The 22,544-nt window shown below is 38.0% G+C and overlaps 1 long non-coding RNA gene across 1 annotated transcript; it reads left to right on the forward strand.

Annotated features, from left to right (window-relative positions):
- Nucleotides 1-2,862: 2,862 nt before the first annotated feature.
- LOC119561871 lies at nt 2,863-20,168 on the forward strand. The gene is made up of 3 exons (XR_005221479.1): nt 2,863-2,872; nt 14,832-14,835; nt 20,076-20,168. It is a non-coding gene; the product is annotated as an uncharacterized LOC119561871 (long non-coding RNA).
- Nucleotides 20,169-22,544: the final 2,376 nt, after the last annotated feature.

Here is a 22,544-nt window from a genome sequence, read left to right on the forward strand (position 1 = left end):
GATGCCTACTCGTGCAGTCAGGATTATGCGAATCCTTATGGGCTGAGGCTGTTAACACAGCTGTTTACTTACGAAATCGTTCTCCAACCAACGCAGTGAATTGCATGACCCCAATAGAAGCGTGGACTGGTAAGAAACCTTGTATAAATCATCTAATGGTATTTGGTTCTATTGCAGTTGCTCTGGACAAGGGTCCACGAAAAGGAAGCAAGTTTCAACCAAAAGGCAAGGAGTATATAATGGTTGGGTACTCGGTGGCGGCTAAAGGTTATCGTCTGTACCATTCAACTACGCGACTAGTAGTCGAAAAAAGAGATGTCCTATTTGATGAAAATCATGATGCAGTAGACGACGATAAAGCTGTTCTTGATCTTTTTCCGGAGGCTGATAAGATTGGTCACGATTCAAGCGAATCTGGTGGAGATGACAGCTCTAGTGAAAGTTCCGATCAGTTCGAGAGTGCATCAGAATCTGACGAAAAGGACAAGGACGAAAAGGACAAGAACGAAAACGATGAGGATACAAAGATTGAGGAAGAAAAAGATGAGAACGATGACAAAAAGGAGATACGTGTAGGGCCTGGTCGGCCGAAGCTCATCCGGACTGGCAAGCCTGGTCGTCCCAAAAAGCAGTACAACATCCTAGGTGCTTTAGTGTCAAAAGATGTCCCGATACCAGCAACATTTAAAGAGGCGATGAGCAGTCCGTATGCATGCGAATGGCGTGATGCTATGCAAAGGGAATACGATGCTCTTCTCTCAAACCAGACCTGGCAGATTGCAGATTTACCAAGAAATCAGCGTGCGATCGGATGCAAATGGGTATTTAACGTCAAGCGCGACAAGGATGGCCAAATATAACGTTTCAAGGCCCGTCTGGTTGCAAAAGGATGCTCCCAGCAATACGGCGTTAACTATCAAGAGACTTTCTCTCCAGCTTGCAGGCTAGAGTGTGCGTTTTATATTGGCCTTAGCAGTAGAGCTCGGTCTGTATCTGCATCAGATGGACGTATGTACAGCGTACTTAAACAGCGACCTTAGTGAGATGGTATACATGAAGCAACCGGAGGGGTATATCGATCAGAGTCGTCCTGAAAAAAGATTGCTTCTCAAGAAGGCGATATACGGATTAAAGCAGTCAGGAAGGGAATGGAATTCCATGCTTGATAGTACCCTGGTTAAGCTCGACTTCATTGCCTGTGAGAACGAACCATGTCTTTACAAGCAGACGTTGATGACATCCTGGTAGCCTGTCAGTCAAAAGAGGATCTGCTCAGAATCAAATCTAGTATCTCGAAGTCGTTCGAATGCATGGATAAAGGCTCACTAAACCTTTTCTTGGGCATGGAGATAGAGCGTGAGGGAGAGCTAGGAGCAATTTCCCTGGGACATTCGCAGTATATAAAGGATCTACTGCATGCACACGGCATTGAAAATTGCAGACAGGCTGCCACACCACTAAATGCAGGATACCAGGTAGCTTGCACTAGCAATCAGTGCAAAAAGATTGATCCAACTCTATACCAGTCTGCTGTTGGCGAGCTAATGTGGCTTGCACTTACAACCAGGCCGGACATTTTGCATTCCGTTTCCAAACTGGCTCAACGGAATCAGAATCCACATACCAAACATCTGGCTACACCACAGGCAGTGTGGTCAACCCTTTCTTGGATACGTAGACGTAGATTGGGCCGGTGACAAAGTCGACAGGAAGTCATATACCGGGTACATCTACTTCCTAGCTGGAGGTCCAATTTCTTGGTGATCTGAAAAGCAGCGAAGTGTCGCCCTTAGCAGTACCGAAGCGGAGTATATGGCGCTATCATCAGCTTGCAAGGAGGCCATTCTGATGCGCAGACTGATAAACGAAATTGACTGCGGAGACGAGAAGACTCCAATCATCTTGTACGGTGACAATTTGAGTTCCCAAGCTCTGACCAAGAATCCAGTTCATCATTCCAGAACAAAACATATTGATATACGCTATCATTTTGTAAGACAAGCTGTCAAGGAAGGTCAAGTTTTGTTAAAGTATAAATGTACTAATGAAATGATTGCTGATATTTTGACCAAAAATCTCCCAAAGAAGAAACATGTAGAATTTACTGAGATGTTACATTTAAATTAGATTTTCATTTTTGTAAACATGCAAGCATTGGGGAAGGGTGTAGAAAATAAAATGCGTTTATAGAACTCTGGCAATGCTGGCATGTACTCTAGTGTCATCTCGCTCTTACGAAGATGGAGCATCGATAATGTGTGATAATTGTATTCTCCTCTTATGTTAATTGCAAATAAACTCTTCAAGTGAACGCACGCACGGCGGCTCAAATTATAAGATTTGCCAGCTCAATACTATAAGATATAGTTGTCCGATCCGGCTGGTTCCGACTTATATACTACCTACAAAAAAATATATGACTTTTGGGAAAGTTTCAGCCCGATAGCTTTAAAACTGAGAGACTAGTTTGCGTAGAAACGGACGGACAGCCGGACATGGCTAGATCGACTCGTCTAGTCATGCTGATCAAGAATACATAGACTTTATGGGGTCGGAAACGTCTCCTTCTTTGCGTTGCAAACTTCTGACTGAAATCAATATACCCTCTGCAAGGGTATAAAAAAGTTATTTCGAAGCTTAGGAGGTTTTATGTTAAAAAACACCGAAGCTAAAATTTGTTTCATATTATTTCCCACCAATTTTCCGATTGTTCCTATGGCAGCTATATGATATAGTCGTCCGATTTTGATAAAATTAAATTCGAAATTCAGAACAACTTAAAAAATGTTATTTCCAAGCGTAGGAGGTTATATGTTAAAAAACACCGAATCTATAATTTGTTTCATATTATTTTCCCACCAATCTTCCGATCGTTCCTATGGCAGCTATATGATATAGTCGTCCGATTTTGATAAAATTAAATTTGGAATTCAGAACTAATTATAAAATGTTATTTCCAAGCTTAGGAGGTTATATGTTAAAAAACACCAAAGATATAATTAAAAAAAAAATTTTTTTCCGATTATTCCTATGGGAGCTATAAAATATAGTTGTCCGATCCGGCTGGTACCGACTTATATACTACCTACAAAAGATATAAGACTTTTGGGAAAGTTTCAGCCCGATAGCTTTAAAACTGAGAGACTAGTTTGCGTAGAAACGGTCGGACAGATGTACAGACGGACAGATGTACAGAGGGACAGACGGACATGGCTAGATCGACTCGTCTAGTCATGCTGATCAAGAATACATATACTTTATGGGGTCGGAAACGTCTCCTTCTTTGCGTTGCAAACTTCTGACTGAAATCAATATACCCTCTGCAAGGGTATAAAAAAGTTATTTCCAAGCTTAGGAGGTTTTATGTTAAACAAAAAAGGAAGTTAGCTTCGGCAAGCCGAAGCTTATTTACCCTTGCAGCTATATTTATTAAATTTAAAAACACAAAAAATGATATTCCCAATAGTATAAGATAATATGTCAAAAAACACCGAAGCTATAATTTGATTCATATTATTTTCCTACCAATTTTCCGATCGTTCTTATGGCAGCTATATGATATAGTCGTCCGATTTTGATACAATTAAATTCAAAATTCAGAACTAATTAAAAAATGTTATTTTTAAGCGTAGGAGGTTAGATGTTAAAAAACACCGAAGCTATAATTTTTCATATTATTTTCCTACCATTTTTCCGATCGTTCCTATGGCAGCTATATGATATAGTCTTCCGATTTTGATAAAATTAAATTCGAAATTCAGAACTAATTAAAAAATGTTATTTCCAAGCGTTGGAGGTTATATGTTGAAAAACACCGAAGCTATAATTTATTTCATATTATATTTCCACCAATTTTCCGATCGTTCCTATGGCAGCTATATGATATAGTCGTCCGATTTCGATAAAATATTTCAAAATACAAAACTAATTAAAAAATGTTATTTCCAAGTTTAGGAGGTTATATGCTAAAAAACACCAAAGATATAATTTTTTAAATTTTTTTTTTCCGATTATTCCTATGGGAGCTATAAGATGTAGTTGTCTGATCCGGCTGGTTCCGACGCGGCTAACGGCGTTCATCGAAAGTTCACTTGCAAAATCTGGTATTTTTTGTGGTTTTCCCTTAGCTCATCTGAGTACCGCGCTTAAAAACAGACCCGACGAATAGCGTTAGCCGCGTATTTGCCTCCCGCTCACTCCTATGGTTAGCTCGCGGTTTTCGTCGATGTGAGTACTAGGCTTAAACAAGAAAGGAAGTTAGCTTCGGCAAGCCGAAGCTTATATACCCTTGCAGCTATAATTATTAAATTTAAAAACACAAAAAATGATATTCCCCATAGTATAAGATAATATGTCCAAAAACACCGAAGCTATAATTTGTTTCATATTATTTTCCTACCAATTTTGCGATCGCTCCTATAGCAGCCATTTGTTATAGTCGTTCGATTTTGATAAAATTGAAAATTAAAATTAAAAATGTTATTTCCAAGCGTAGGAGGTTATATGTTAAAAAACACCAAAGATATAATTTTCTTACATTTTTTTTCTTTACATTTCCAAGCGTAGGAGGTTATATGTTAAAAAACACCAAAGATATAATTAAAAAAAATTGTTTTTTCCGATTATTCCTATGGGAGCTATAAGATATAGTTGTCCGATCCGGCTGGTTCCTGCAAATGATATAAGACTTTTGGGAAAGTTTCAGCCCGATAGCTTTAAAACTGAGAGACTAGTTTAGGTAGGTATTGAAGAGACCAATACAGTTCAGTTAAAATTTTGTATATAGCATGAAAATTGTGGGCGCCACAGGTTTGGGCGGTTTGTGGGCGTTAGAGTGGGCGTGGCATATTCGCGTTACAAAATTGCGCTGCGTACAAAGCTACGGAATCTAAATCTGAGATCCCGATTCTCTATCTTTGATAGTTTCCGAGATATCCACGTTCATATTTACGATTTTTTGAAGTTTGGAGGCGGTTTGTGGGCGATAAAGTGGGCGTGGCAAACTTTTTTTTGGGTCAATCGATAGGTATTGATGAGAACAATACATTTCAGTTAAATTTTTTATTCTAGCATAAAAACTGTAGGAGCCACAGTTTTGGGCGGTTTGTGGGCGTTCGAGTGCGCGTGGCACTCTACTGAGTGCGTAAGAAGCTCAGGAATCTGCCCGCCAAATCTCAATAGCCTTTGCCTTTGCCTTTGCTCTCATAGTTTCCGAGATCTCAGCGTTCATCCGGACAGATGGACAGACGGACAGACGGACATGGCTAGATCGACTCGGCTAGTGACCCTGATCAAGAATATATGTACTTTATGGGGTCGGAAACGCTTCCTTCTGCCTGTTACATACTATCCGACGAATCTAGTATACCCTTTTACTCTACGAGTAACGGGTATAAAAACACCAAAGATATAATTAAAAAAAATTTGTTTTCTCGATTATTCCGATGGGAGCTATAAGATATAGTTGTCCGATCCGGCTGGTTCCGACTTATATACTACCTACAAAAGATATAAGACTTTTGGGAAAGTTTCAGACCGATAGCTTTAAAACTGAGAGACTAGTTTGCGTAGAAACGGACGGATAGACGGACAGGCGGACATGGCTAGATCGACTCGTCTAGTTATGCTGATCAAGAATACATCACTGTGGACGGCAGTACACGTAGTGGCGAAGCGCGCAAGAGAGCGTGCGAAGACAACTACTATATATAGCCGCAGAATTGAAAATCTACCATTATGGTCCGATGGTAACGAGTGATACACCAATCGAAAGGTATCGCAAAAACTAAGAAGATTGCATACCAAGACATTCACAATATAGATTTGTTTGCGAGAAAAAGAGTTGAAAGTGTAAAAGTAAAAATTTAGAAAATTGGAGCTGCTGTATACGGTGGGGATAAAAGCCCCCGGCTGTTTAGCTAGTTTTATTTTTACTGAGAATACGCGTCGAATGACACCTCATTTGTTGAAATCCGATGTTCCGTTCAAAAGTAATTCAAAAAACAAGATTTTCTTCTTCTTCCCAAAATGAAAATGTTTGTCCCTTTGTTTGTGGGTTTGTATGCATCCCATCTTAGTCTTAGGGTTTTGGAAACCCTATGGGTGTATAAAGCAGCTTGAAATAGAAAACGTTTGTTGTACGACTTTTGGAAAAACCCGCTAGTTTAGCGGGAAATCAAAAAAAGACAGATTTAAAATGCTTATAGTATCTAAACAACTAATGCTATATATCTCTGAAAAGATAATTTAATTTGCTCTTCATACAGTAAAATTGTCTGAATATAATAGATTTAGAGTTATGATAAAAAGTTATTTTTTAAAACCACTATTGACTATTTTCTCAAAATTGAGTCGAACGAATTCTTTTTTAATTTTAAATCATATAGCCCTTGAAATTCCCCAACTTTTAGTCTATACCATTTTTTGCCTTAAAAACTACCGTTTGGAAGATATTAAGCGATAAAAAGTGCAACTCGTTTCAGCTCCGTATACGTAATATTTCATACTTATTCGAGTAAACAAGAAAAAAACCAATTTGATGAAAAAAATTCTTATTAGATTTTTTCAAACGGAAAATCTGTTACTTGCAAGAAGCTAATCGAAATAGGAAACTTGATCTATTTGTTCGACCACTTTGTAAAAACCCGCTAGTTCGGCGGAATATGTAAGAAACGACAGATTTCTCTTGGAATTTGAAACTATACAGCCCTTGAGATTCCAAACTTGTGCTTTTAAAATAGGTAATTGAAGCGATAAAACTTGTTGTTAAGGTGGCGTTCAGCTAAGATTAGGGGTCGAATCTGTGTGTTTGGTTTTTCAATCGCCAAGCCATATGGGGACGACTCCTAGTCATGGTATTGGGGTACTTAAATTGATAAAAAAAAACTTCTGATATCAAACAAAAACACCTCTTCACGAGGTAGTGGCGAACGCGCCTTTAACAAAAATTTCTGATATATGATATAGTCGTCCGATTTTGATAAAATTAAATTAAAAAATCAGAACTAATTTAAAAGTGTTATTTTCAAGCGTAGGAGGTTATATGCTAAAAACCACCGAAGCTATAATTTGTTTCATATTATTTTCCCACCAATTTTACGATCGTTCCTATGGCAGCTATATGATATTGTTGTCCGATTTTGATAATATTAAATTCGAAATTCATAATTAATTAAAAAATGTTATTTTCAAGCTTAGGAGGTTATATCTTAAAAAACACCAAAGATATAATTAAAAAAATTTTCGTTTAACGCTTATTCCTATGTGAGCTAAAAGATATAGTTGTCCGATCCGGCTGGTTCCGACTTATATACTACCTACAAAAGATATAAGACTTTTGGGAAATTTTCAGCCTGATAGCTTTAAAACTGAGACCTTAGTTTGCGTAGAAACGGACGGACAGACGGACAGACGGACATGGCTTGATCGACTCGTCTAGTGATGCTGACCAAGAATATATATACTTTATGGGATCGGAAACGTCTCCTTCACTGCGTTGCAAACTTTTGACTGAGATCATTATACCCTCTGCAAGGGTATAAAAACACCGAAGCTATAATTTGTTTCATATTATTTTTCCACCTATTTTCCGATCGTTCCTATGGCAGCTTTATGAAATTCAAAACTAATTAAAAAATGTTATTTCCAAGGAAAGGAGGTAATATGTTAAAAAACACCAAAGATATCATTTGTTTACATTTTTTTTCCGATTATTGTCCGATCCGGCTGGTTCCGACTTATATACTACCTGCAAATGATATAAGACTTTTGGGAAAGTTTCAGCCCGATAGCTTTAAAACTGAGAGACTAGTTTGCGTAGAAACGGACGGACAGACGGACATGGCTAGATCGACTCGTCTAGTGATGCTGACCAAGAATATATATACTTTATGGGGTCGGAAACGTCTCCTTCACTGCGTTGCAAACTTCTGACTGAAATCATTATACCCTCTGCAAGGGTATAAAAAACAACAAAGGAAAATTACAAACAACGGCCAATTAAACAGAAGGAGAGCTTTTAACCATGGCCGACACAAACACGAAACCAGAACGCGGCCAACCATCCCACGAAAGAGGCCGCAAATAATCCTGGTGAGTCTGTTCCAATTTGAATTAAGAATCGTGGGGTGGGAACAACTTGGATATATTCCCGTCGCAAAGAAGAATAATAAGACTTCGCATTAGAGCTTGGGATCGCGTCGGGAGGGTCGCGCGAATAACTACAGAAAAATGTCGCCACCTTCGTCAAGCAGTGGGAGCTGCCCGAATTAATTTGGGAAAAACTAAAATCCGTAGAAATGATTTTTCTTCGCGTGCTGCAAGCCCAAACCGTGGCGAAGAGACAGTCAATACAGCCGAGGACAAGACCTCAATTTCAAGCGCAACGGGTAATAGGAATATGCACTCACTGTTTCCTCCCGGTAGCCTTCCCCCAGGTACACCCGGAATTACCATAAACGTACCGCAGACTCAAAAAGCCCCAGAGAGAATTCGCATGTGGGGAATACATTTTAATGGCCGATTCGACCCCCTTACCTTTTTCGAACAGGTCGAAAGACCCGCGGTGTCCTACGACATCGAATTAAAGACGCTTCCTCGAGCAATGCCCGAGCTTTTGTCCGACCGTGCGGATAAGTGGTTCCAGACCAGCCAACTTCAAGGGGCGGACTGGATAGCCTTCCGCAAAGGTTTTTTAAAATTTTTGTACCTTCACGATACCTCCAGCGGTTGGACGATAGGATTAGGGGGCGAGACCAGCAGGACGGAGAGAATTTTAAGGACTTTGTGCTGGATGTTCGTGTACTTATGAGGCATGCCGGCTATACTACAGAACAGGAGCTCAACCGACTTTACGAGAACGCTGCACCGGAGTACCAGATGTGCATACTTCGCACCGAATTCAAGACTATCGGAGAACTAACCCAGCTTGCCACAGAAATATAAACTGTTAAGCAACGTAGCGTAATCCGGGAGAATTCCCGCAGATCCCGAAACACAACCTCTCGCGCTCCCCGGGAAACCTCCTGGAACTCGCAGACCTCTCCAAATCGGACAGGAAACTCAAGCGTAGAATCAAGGCCCCGACAACCGGCCGCGCCCATATCGAAAAGGATTATCACACCGTCCCAAAGGATTGACGTTAGAAATGCCTGCGGCAACTGCGAAGAACAAGGACATTTTAGCCGCGAGTGTAGGAACAGCAGAAGATGCTTCTGTTGGGATTGTGGTCAACAAAGAGTTCGTACTATTGACTGTTGCCGCAATACGCAGCCAGGAAACCGACCGAGTCCTCGCGTTGTGCGGAATAAGACGGGGACCAACTAGGGAGCACCCTGTAACCGCACCCCTTAAAGTAAAGGACGGGGAGGTAGTGGCCACGGTAGGAATTGGAGGGCAGACTAGGCTGGCAACGATAGACACCGGGGCGCCCCGCAGCTTCGTAAGTCACGAATTTGCAGAGGCAACCACATCAATTTTAAGAAATTCGAACCCAAATAAGTCTTACCGATAAGTCGATGATCGAAGTATCAAAGTTATTTATAGCCAGGATCACACTCGTAAAGGATCTCCTCGAAGTACCGCTACTTGTCATGCCATACATGCTGGAACCTTTAATATTAGGATTGCACTTTCTTTGTAGAATAGGCACGACCCTGCGCTGCGGAGCGGCACAGCTGCGACTTTCATCGATACCCAACCCGGTTGAGCTGCGAAGCCTGGGCTGTAACAAGGAAAGACCGGTGACAACGTCCACCGAGTACAACGACAACGAACCAATAAAGCCTGTCGCAAACCAGGAACGAGAAGAACATGCTCCCACGCGCATCTTGAATCCAGCCGATCCACCAAGGCCCGGAGAAACACAAGAGCCCCAGCTTACCAGGGAAAAGCAAGCAAAAGCAGTAAAGGATTTTGAACCTCCGGTCTCATCTAGCACAGGCCACAGAGGAACAGCAGCAAATACCGGACACCCAGCAGCGGAAGCAAGCGACGACGTTACAACCGCGGCAGAAGACACGGAGGCAGCATTAGTGGATCCACAACCGCTGGATGGAGAGCAGGAACGAAAGATACAAAACTTGCTTAGCAGGCAGCTCAAGAAATTCGAGGGGTTGACGGGCGAGGCGACTATTGCCAACCATAGAATAACCATGAGAGATGACAAGCCTTGCAAGCAGAGGTACTTTTCCAAGAACCCTGCAGGAAATCATTAATCAGCAGGTAGACGCCCTAATTGAACAAGGGTGCAAGTTATCCAGCTCATAATCCCAGCCTCCTCCCAATTTATAAACAAACTCTTCATATACAATTCTTAGCTGAGAACGCCTTGCAGCTCGAGCGCTCAGCCGCCTTACCCAAGTCGTAAACAATTTCTTATAAACAATTCTTAGCTGGGAACCCCTTACTCAGCGTTCCCACAGAATCCCAATTAGCTCCACCACTTCAATCGAAGTTCATTATTAAGATTCAATTGCGCCGCGGGCCTCCTAACATAAACTAAGCTGGGTCCAGCTAATGTAAACACAAGCATCCGGGCAACACCCGGCGAGCCCCAAAACTGCAGCGTAATCCGTTTAGCAATCGAGCAGAGAATTTGATCATCCGATTTCCCGACTCTCTTGAGTCCAACCCTTGTCCAACTCTTAATGAGTTCCCCAATTCTCTTAAACCGAGGTTTGTTTATCAGATAATTGGCCCTTGGCCGACTACCGTTTTTGCATCCGATAAGATCGGTTCAATAGAAGAAATATTGTGAACAGTAGAATAAAAGTCGGTATTAAGGAAAAGTAGTAAAGTTGTAACTTAGTGAATAAAAAATAAAAATAAATTTTTTTAAATTATTCGCAAGTGAAATAATTAATTGGCGCCCAGCGTGGGGCCACGCTTAAATTGCTCTAATTAAAAAGCTTTAAAATAAATAAGTAACGGTTTTAAATTAAAAAATAACTTGCGTGGTCAAATAAAAACCTAATCAACCGACGAAAAGTTCGTGTTAAAAAGAAAGGAGGAAATTAATAAATGAAATTAATAATGCTTACAACAATCCGCTAATTAATAATCGGCAAAATAAACCTGCTGTTCAACAAAATAAAACTAAGCGGTCTCAAAAAAATAATTCACAAAATTAAACTAAAATTGTAAAACTGTGAAAGTGAAAGTTGATACAAAAAATATCAACTGAGAAACAAAAGCCAAATATAATTACACATCTGAAAAATACAAATTCAACAAGAAGGAAGAGCTGAGGGCAATCCCTCGCTAAACAGTGACGATCAGAAAACAAACCGAAGGAGGAGCTGAGGGCAAATCCCTCGCTAAAAATTAACAACCAAAAAATAAATTGAAGGAAGAGCTGAGGGCCATCCCTCGCTAAAACAACCAAACAGAAGACATCATATTAATCTTAGGAAGAAAAGAAGACAATTAGTGAGCGTATACTGCTTTTTTTATATTTTATTTAAGTACTATAAGCAACAAAATTTTTAAATAAAATCAAACAAGGTGGAAGACCTAATTAACGATTTTGATAGAATTCTCACAATGCCTCTACCCCAACCTGTTATGTTTGCCATTATATTTTCATTGAAAGATTTGTCATTTGTCTGCCATGGGCAGATCTTTATTTAGCAATGGTCAAAATAGAAATGACTTACAGCTAGCTATTTGCGGCTGCGCTGCCTGCTGGTAGCACTGAAAGCGCGAGAGAAGTTGTACATGCATACCTTGTATGTGTCTGCATTCAGGCCATGGGAATATGCTGACACTAGCACTTCCCATAAGTTGGGCTCTGAGGCGCATTCATATTTCGGCTGGCCGCAAAAGTTTAGCGGCCGGCACTTTTGTATTTTTTTAAGTACACTGTAACACAATGTTGGTGTCGGTACAGTGGGTACTCGCTACAATGATACATGCATACTACATCTCCCTCCTTTTGAAAAATAACGTAATTCTATGAAGTTATTTTCTTACTATATGTATATAAATTATAAATCAACATCTTGTTTTATAATAATATATATATATATTTTTTTAATGTGTTATTTATATAATTTATTATTTTTTTTTTTTGCGAATCAGAAAGTAATATTTATTTTAGTATTTTTTTTTTTCATTATAATTATGGTTCTTAATTTATATATGGCCATACGTGATATATTTATAAGAGAATTAAAGTGATTATGAAATAAAAACTTTTACCTATCCTTATGTACTGTTTGTTTTTTATGTTTGTTATTTGAAACTACTATGTTATCTTTTTCTTCTATACTTTCAACCTTATAAGGTCCAGTATATTTAAAGTTTAGCTTATGCCCTGTTTCATTTTCAATAAAACCTGATCTCCTATTTTTAAATCAAAATCTAAGGTATTTTTGTCATATCTGATTTTTTTGTTTCCTTTTATAAGATTCTAACATTAATCTAGCTCTCTTAAATGCTTGTTCTAGTCTAAACTTAGATTCTTTAGCGTAGTCATCTACATTATATAGAGGTTTTATTTTATCTATGCTATTAAAATGTTAAGGTAAATTTGAAGTTTTACCAAAAACGAACTCATATGGACAATAGTCATGTGCCATAGAGGGTGTTGTGTTGAAACAATATACGAAGTACTGGAGCCATACATCCCAATCTGTTTTATCAACTGAGATGTATGAGCGGATGAACTCATTAAATGTTCTGTGGCTTTGCTCTACGGTTCCTACAGTTTGGTGATGGTGTGCGGTAGAAGTTATGTTTTTGATATTTACATTTTTGCATAAATCTTCAATTACCGAATTTTTATATTCTGTTCCCATGTCCGTTATGAACGTCTTCATTGGACCGTACTTCAGAATAAAATCTTCAAATATAGCTTTGGTATTGCCACAAGGTATTTAGTTAAATCGCAGATAAGGGTTACTGCATATTCATTTTCTTGTTCAGATTTAGGTAGTGGACCGATCGTATCCACAATCACCCTGTCAAAAGCCATTTGTGGCGTTTCAGTTATAGTCAATGGTGTTTTTGTATGTTTGGTTGTTTTGGATTTTTGGTTTGGTATTAATAGATACCTGGTTGCTGAATTTATAGAAATTTTTCGGACTACTTTGGATCTTGCTGGTTGAATTGTCAATTTATCTTCTAGTGTATGATTTATTGGAATATGAATCGGATTATAGAGGTTATCTGGTCTCAGTATAAGCCAATCGTTTTCTGGTTTTAAATCTATTTGACAATTGTATTTTTTCATAAAATCTGTGCCTATGATTCCATCACATGGAATAGGAAAATTTGATGTTACTAAATGAAAAGTATGTGGTATAGCATAGTTGCTTAAAAGAAGTTCTATTGATACTAATCCCTTTGAGTTGGTTGTTCCTTCACCAACACCTGATATTTGGGTAATATTTGTATAATCAACATTGTTAAACGAGTCCGAAGTTTCTTTTATTAAAGATATGTCTGCACCTGTATCAACTAGTAATGTATATAGTTTATTTGTGCATTCATTTTTCAGAGAAACGAAAAGATTGAAGTTAAGATTAATAGGACTGGGTTTTTTATCTTAAGGGTCTTTATTGGTTTTCCGACGTGGTTTGTACCTGTCGGACATTATTACTATTCTGTCTGTTGGTGTTCGTGTTTGCATTGTTGGTGTTTCCACCACGGTTGTTTCCTCTATAATAACCACGACCTCTATAATTGTTGTTGGTCTGATTATTATAGTTTCGGTTATAACCGTTATTTTGGTTATAGCCATTATATTGGTAATATCCGTTATTCTGATAATTACCTCGGTTATTGCCCCTACCGCGGTAATTATTTCTGAAGTTGTTACCGCGATAGTTGTTTCCTCTTTGTGTGTACAGTATTGAATTTGCACTGGCTGTCAATTCAGTACTGCATTGTATGTACTAAGTAACGGCTTCATTCATAGTTGTGAAGTTGCCTGCCTCTAAAATTGCCCTTTGGGCTGTTGGATCTGCCATTATGTTTTCTTTTGTGTCTGGCAAGCTTACATCTGATTCTATATCTTCTTCTTCTTCTGCTTCTGTTACTGTTATAACTGCAGGAATTGTTAGATCATGTTGATTTTTTTCTTTTATTTCGATTCCTTCGCTCGAATCGGAATCTTCATTTTCCGTTAAAGTTCTTGCAGTATTGAAAGAATCTACAAGAATCTTTGCATGTTTATTAATAGTGTCTTTATGTATTGGCCTATTTTGGCTTTTACATTTGTAAGACTTGTCAAATGTGTCCTTTAATTCTCGTATGTGGAGAGTTAATTGCTCCCATTCCATACTAAGGACTTATTATTTTTTTGTGTATTAGTTGTGCATAATTTCGAGCACATTTATATGTCCTAGCACTGGGTGTATGTCTACTTCCAAAAATATCTTACAGTTTCTTACTGTAGACAGTGCTATTGCTTTTTGCGTACCGCTGCAATGAATAAGCTCTGTTTCTAAGTATGGCTAAAACCCTATTCTCAAAATTTGGTTTATTGGCTAGAGTAATTCTGATGCATGTTGTTTGTTAATATATTTTATTTCAATATTTTAATTCTCTTATTTTTGGTATGTCATTGCATACATTTACAAATTTTAGATTTTAATTTTTATTTTGAAACATATTTTTATAATAATTGTTTGTGCTCTATTAATTTAAATCTTATCCAGATCGTTCTCCCGGCTTCTATTTATAGCTCTTTTTGATACACACTTATTGTGGTACATATAGGCTTTATACAAAATGTATGCATTCATTATAAAAAACAATTATTGATAATGATATGTTTGTTAAATCGGTATCAATAGTTTTTGATTCGATTTTATTAATTACGTTGGCAGTGGAGTCCACTGTTTTAGTTTCAATTAAACCCATTTTGGGTATTATTTCTGTAACGCATTCGAAATCTGTTTTAGATATTGCGTTATTTTTCATAAAAAACAAGGAAGAACGCTATACCCGTTACTCAGCTAAAGGGACCAAAGGGTAATGGAAATATGCAAGCAGCAAAGCGAGATTGAAATGCGCCACCTATCGGCGGTAGACAGATTTAAGCGTTATGGGCGTTAGAGTGGGCGTGGCAAACTTTTTTTTTATCAATCGATAGGTATTGATGAGAACAATACATATCAGAAACAAACTTGCGCTGCGTAAGAAGCTCAGGAATCTGCACGCCAAATCTCAATAGCCTAGCTCTCATAGTTTCCGAGATCTCAGCGTTCATCCTGACAGACGGACATGGCTAGATCGACTCGGCTAGTGATCCTGATCAAGAATATATATACTTTATGGGGTCGGAAACGCTTCCTTCTGCCTGTTACATACTTTCCGACGAATCTAGTATACCCTTTTACTCTACGAGTAACGGGTATAACTAGCTATTTAAATTGTAAATTATTGTAAATTCTTTACTTAATAACTCCGTTAATTGAAGACCGATTCCAACAATGAAAGGTACATCTATTTTCTTTCAGATTGTGTCAACTGCGGCAAGAGTCTTTGGAATATTTTTGAGCAAAGCAATTTTAGCTGTACTTATGGATATGTACTTCCTGAAGCCCTTCTGGGGCGCTAAGCCGCAGAAAGTGGGGGCACCTCTGTTGAGGACGGATCTTTTGGCAGATTCAGCATTGGTAGGATTTAATAACTCGAGTGCGTCTGCCATCCAAGGCGGGATATGGGACCGAATATTCGGATGGATTATTCATAGGAGGAAATTTTTGTACGTGGTACAGAGCGGATAACTTGGAAGGATCATGTGCTCTGGAAACTTCCAACGAACTTGTATGAGGAATTAAGGCGGATACTGGCCTTGGAGGGTCGGATGATATCGACGTAATAGTAGGATCGCTGTTCCAATGCAACAATGTATGATGCCAATCATGGCAAGTGAAACTGTTTAGCGCTAGTGCAATCCCGGAATTGATGTTTGCTTGCAACGCAATTAGAGCACAACTGTTTCCTATGAATAAGCTAGGCGATTGTCTACCGTCATTTGGGGTGGGGTGGTTCTTCTTTGAACACAGATCGCAACGTAATGTTTGTATTCTAAAACAAGGAAGAACGATATAGTCGAGTACCTCGAATATCAGATACCCGTTACCCAGCTAAAAGGACCAAAGGGAAATGGAGATATGCAAGCAGCAAAGCGAGATTGAAATGCGCAACCTACCGGCGGTAGACAGATTTAAGCGTTATGGGCGTTAGAGTGGGCGTGGATCAATCAATAGGTATTGACGAGACCAACTTTTTTTTTTTTTTTTTTTTTTTTTTTAGCTGTCACACATTAATTGTTGAACGTTGATGCACTAAGAGCAGTACAAACAAGTGGTTCAAACGACACCAAGCACGTGCTTGTTACGCGCGGGCCCATTTTTATGTCGGGCAATTACGGTTCACGAGGAAGGTACATAGAACAAATAAAGACAGGACAAAACATAGATCAACAAGACTAAAGCAAACGAGCTAAGATTTTAGTTTTTAATACAGGGATAGAAGTTGAGGAACAAATTAAATGATATAGGTTGTTATAAATATTAGAAAGAACGAGAAGGGCTCGTGCTGACCAAAATTAGATGGACATCGTGGCAAGTTGATAGGATAGTAGTTTCGCATTAGTCTAACAGGAACATTGAAGGCGGCTTACCAAATCTACAGAATCCATATCGCCTCTGATAAGATTATTAATAAAAATAGTAGTAGACTAGGCAAATTAATAAATAGAAATCTACTCGAGTGAGGAGGCAACCTGACGTTTTGATCCCAGTTCAAGCCACGTAAGGCAAAAATAAAAAATTGTTTTTGTACGGACTCTATACGGTCAATATGCACTTGATACTGAGGACTCCAAACGGAAGAACAGTATTCTAAATTAGGACGTAAAAGGGAGGTAAATAATAATTTGGTAGTGTATGGATCGTCGAATTCTTTAGACTAACGCTTTTTAAACACAAGAACACTCATAGCTTTATTTGCAGTAGAGGTTATGTGGGAGTCAAATTTAAGTTTAGGACTTAGGAGAACACCTAAATCGTTTACTGAGTATATTCGGTCCAGAGACTTGTTCTGAAGAGAGTAACTCCTGAACGTTGGCGTACCCCTATAAAAAGTCATAACGTTGCATTTAAGATAGTTTAAATTCAAAAGGTTGTAATGACACCATTCCTGGAATCTATTAATGTCTGACTGCAAGCAGAAACCAGACTCAATATTATTATATGATAAACAAAGCTTAACATCATCAGCATACGTTACTACACGAGAGTGAGTTACGATAGAGGGAAGATATTTTATAAACAGAGTAAACAGCAAAGGGCCTAAATGACTGCCCTGAGGGACTCCAGATGTCACATTGATCATCTTGGAAACAGCGTTTTTGAATAAAACCCTCTGAGATCTACCATTCAAATAACTTGAAATCCAAGCTAACAGATTATTCGGAAAGCTTGGTGATCTAATTTGAATAAAAGAAGAGAGTGGTTTACAGAGTCAAAGGCTTTACTAAAATCTGTATATATAACGTCTGTCTGCAATTTTTGTTAAATCCATCTATTACAAAAGATGTCAATGCGAGCAGGTTAGTGGTGGTCGATCTTCGCTTAACAAAACCATGTTGACACGGAGATATCAAAGAGGAGCACAAATGTTTCAAGTGAGAGGTAATAATGCGTTCAAATTTTTAAGGAATTGCAGACATTTTGGAGATTCCTCTATAGTTCTGAACATTAACCTTCGCACCCTTTTTATGGAGTGGAATAATAAAAGAAAAACAGATGATGAGATAGACAAATGAAAAAGTTTAAGAATGGGTTTGCAAATAGTTCGGGCACAAAACTTAAGCACACACCCAGGGAGTCCATCTGGCCCCGGAGAATAGGTTGGCGTTATAGTTAGCATTGACAAAGTTATAAAAGTGCATCGGATCCTTTGAAAATTCAAATTTACATCGGTTCAATTACATGGAATAGCAATGACTGTTAAGTACATTAAAATTAGTACGAGCCACCACATATCTTGAAAAATCGGATGGCCTACCCGATTTTTTGTACTTTTTATATAAGTTTGTTTTACGGTTTCTAATTCTTTGCAACTCATTGGTAAACCAAGGAGGCCTGTCTAACTTAGGAGGAAAACTAACACATTCACAGAAAAAAGGGTTTGAGACACTATAAAATAGTTCCGTAGCACTTTCAATATCCAAGCAATGATATAAATTTGTACAGTTATATTGTGAAATCATGTTGTTGAGTTTATTAAAGTCGCATTTACGAAAGCATCTACTTTTAGTTGGAGAAAGTAAAGGAGAGAGGATATCAACACAGGGAAGACATATTGTAAGTTCCAATGTGGGATGATACCGGTCTTCTGGCACAATTAGTGGGTCAATTCTAGATACCGTGACTTCAGATGGATCTAAAACAAATACAAGATCTAATTGTCTGTTTAGTGAATTACGTATGAAGCTTACTTGCTGTAATGATAATTCTAACAGACCGTCAACGAAGTCATGGTCAGATAAAGGGGTATAGACAAGTGAGTCAGTGGAAGGGGACCAAGAAATGTCAGGGAGATTGAAATCACCCAAAACAAACAAAAGATCCCTTTCAGAAAGATGAGATAGAACAGTTTTTATTGCAGCCAAATTGTTAAGTCGGATCCATGTGGAACATAAGAACAAGTTACAGAAATAGAAAAAGATTTCAAAGCGACTCTAACACCAACGATGTTAAAGTAGAAGTAACGGCAATCAGCACCCCACCCCCCTACGAGGAGAGCGATCAGTTCTATACGTATTAAAATTTTTGGACAGAACTTCAGAGTCTGATATCTTCGGTTTCAGCCTAGTCTCAGTAAAGGCCAGAATGTCTTCAGAAAAGGCAGAGGAGTCAGCATAAAGCTTAGGTAGGTTCATATTAAGTCCCCTAACATTTTGATAGGCCAAAAATGGGTGAACTTCCGTTTAGCTCCAACGCCCGATTTCGTTCAAACTTTCAGTATCCACGTTATTTGGGGTCCTGATTACGGGAAAAATAGTCAAAGTTGGCGCAAATAACGGGATCATGGAAAATAACGGTAAAATCAGTTTTTCGTAAATATCTTCGAATATATTGACCTAATCAAATCAAGGAGAAGTGAAAGCTATTAAGGAAATGAGTAATTTATGTTTTATACATTTTTTCTGTAAAACTAATAGTTTTCGTTAAAAACGCTGAATAAGATTACATTTTCACAAGGTTTGAAAGAAAAAAACCGTTGGGGCACACTTGCGTCCTTTCGACCGATATATCGCACAAAAGCTTGTTGTTATATCAGCGTGTCGATATTGATATCGATGTCACTCGATGTTTTAGTGATGGAAAGACCAAGCATTAAAATTTTTAGGAACACGAAATTAAAATAATAAAGTCTAAATGAAAAGAAAAAGCAAAATAGAAATGTTGGAAGGACCATTTCAGTTGTCGTAGTTAAAAATAAGATAAGAAAACAAAATCAAATTCAAATTATAAAACGGAAATAAAATGTATTAGTAGTGTAGTATGCATGTATCATTGTAGCGAGTACCCACTGTACCGACACCAACATTGTGTTACAGTGTACTTAAACAAATACAAAAGTGCCGGTCGCTAAACTTTTGCGGCCAGCCGAAATATGAATGCGCCTCAGAGCCCAACTTGTGGGAAGTGCTAGTGTCGGCATATTCCCATGGCCTGAGTGCGGACACATACAAAGCATGCATGTACAACTCCTCTCGCGCTCTCAGTGCTACCAGCACAAATACAATTGAGAGCATATACTTCAATATATATGACGGCCGCTGCCAATGTTTGCAGGCAGCGCAGCCGCAAATAGCTAGCTGTAAATTATTCATATTTTGACCATTACCCAATAAAGACCGTGATCACGGAAATCGTAACTAATGACAACTCTATTAATGAATGAATGATGGCTGATACAACATGGCGACCGTGACAGGACACATGGACCCAATAATAACACAATAATAACACAAAACAAAACAAGCAAAAAAAAAAATTCAAAAAAAAACAACAATCCAACAAATAAAGAAATGCGAGGAAAGCCGGAAGAGAGCCGACCAAGCAGTTATGAAAGTTTATGAACGATTGCCGCTACATCCACTTATGTGAAAGAGTACGAGCGAAAATGTTTACGTGAAACAACGTGTGTCTATTGTGTCCTAGTATGACAGATATGAGATATTCTATCCAAGGAGAGCAAATACAAAACTAAATCACCACCTGTGCGAAGACCAGCACCGGCACCGCCTAAAACAATAGGCCAATCAACGAATAATAAAACAAAGTTACCGCTTGTGCGAGGACCAGCACCGGCGCCACCTAAAACCATAGGTCAAGGACTACAAGAAGGATAAGAAGTGTGGGAGGAATGGCAAATCCTCCTACGCCTTCGATGGAAAACACCCAAGCATAAACGAAGACCTACACCAAGGACTACAAGAAGGATAAGAAGTGTGGGAGGAATGGCAAACCCTCCTACGCCTACGATGGAAAACACACAAGTATAAACGAAGAACTTACACTGGAGAAGGAGAAGCCTGTGCAGCCAGCACCGGCCCCGTTCGGCGCTCCAAGCCGGACCCTGGAGAAGTGAACCGACAGCGCTTCCAAGAGCGCACATCATAAATTTTTTTTATTATTTTTATATGCATCTGCGATGCAAAACATTATATTTAACAACAATTGTACAGACCAGGCAGTTTCTAGCTGCGGGTCTTAATTTTTTTTTACCTAGGTAGGGATACATGTAAAATATCATACATATATATCAAAAAAAAAAATTTTTAATTAATTAAATAACAAATATATAAATGCCTAAGACAAAAAAAAATAATAAGAGAAATAGGAGAGGAGGTCAGAAGAACTTCCTGAATTTAAAAATTAAAGAGTTAAATAGGCAGCTATATGCTGAAAAATCTAACCCAGTATCTTGGGATGAAAATGTAGAAATTAAGAAAGAATTAGAGAACACGTATAGGGAATTAGATGCCTACAAAAATAAAAACGACATGAAAGAGGCTAGAAAACCAAAGTGCCCTGCAGATTGTAAAGGGCCTTTCGAAAATACAGCTTGTGAATATACGTGTCATAAGAAAAATTAAAAAAAAAAAAAACAATAAATATAAAAATAGAATATATAAATATGAATGAACATTTTTCTTTATGAAAAGTAACGCAATATCCAAGACAGATTTTGAATGCGTTACAGAAATAATACCCAAAATGGGTTTAATTGATACTAAAACAGTGGACTCCACTGCCAACGTAATTAATAAAATCGAATCAAAAACTATTGATAGCGATTTAACAAACATATTATTATCAATAATTGTTTTTATAATGAGTGCATACATTTTGTATAAAGCATATGTATACCACAATAAGTGTGTATCAAAAAGAGCAATAAATAGAAGCCAGGCCAACGATCTGGATAAGATTTAAATTAACAGAGCACAAACAATTATTATAAAAATATGTTTCAAAACAAAAATTAAAATCCAAATTTTTAAATGTATGCAACAAAATACCAAAATAAGAAAATTAAAATTTTGAAATAAAATAAAAATAAAACATTTTAACAAACAATATGAATACCACAAATTGCATAAGAATTATTCAAGCCAATCACCCAACTTTTGAGAATAGGGTATTAGCCATACTTAGAAATAGAACAGAGCCTTTATCAATATCAGATTTTGAAGAAGAGTATATGAATAGGTACGACCTAGCTTTTTCCCCGCTTATTCATTGCAGCGGTACGCAAAAAGCAATAGTACTGTCTACAGTAAGAAACTGTAAAGTATTTTCGGAAGTAGACATACACCCAGTGCTAGGACATATAATTGTGCTAAAAATTATGCGCAACTAATACACAAAAAAAAAATATAATAAGTCCTTAGTATGGAATGGGAGCAATTATCTACCCAAATACGAGAATTAAAGGACACATTTGACAAGTCTTACAAATGTATAAGCCAAAATAGGCCAATACATAAAGACACTTTTAATAAACATGCAAAAATTCTTGTAGATTCTTTCAATACTGCAAGAATTTTAGTACATGAAAATAGGGCAGCGATTAATAAAACGAATTGGTCAATATTATCTAAATTATTGATCAAATTACGTACAAATCTAATAACTGTCAAAGATAGGTATAATTTAAATATATCGATACCGACAATTTTAAATACACCTTTGACGATAGAACAAGACATAGACCTAACAGAAAGTGAAGATTCCGATTCGAGCGAAGGAATCGAAATAAAAGAAAAAGATCTACACGATCTAACAATTCCTGCAGTTATAACAGTAACAGAAGCAGAAGAAGAAGAAGACATAGATTCAGATGTAAGCGTGCCAGACACAAAAGAAAACATAATGGCAGATCCAGCAGCCCAAAGGGCATATATAAAAGATATCTCGAATGCCATCCCGGAATTTAACGGGCAAAAGATACATCTTCAAAGATTCATAACAGCCTTGAAGTTGGTTAACTTGACTAAAGGCACATTCGAA

The sequence above is a fragment of the Drosophila subpulchrella genome, unplaced genomic scaffold (assembly GCF_014743375.2).
Source record: "Drosophila subpulchrella strain 33 F10 #4 breed RU33 unplaced genomic scaffold, RU_Dsub_v1.1 Primary Assembly Seq38, whole genome shotgun sequence".
In the NCBI taxonomy this organism is placed as follows: Eukaryota; Metazoa; Arthropoda; class Insecta; order Diptera; family Drosophilidae; genus Drosophila; species Drosophila subpulchrella.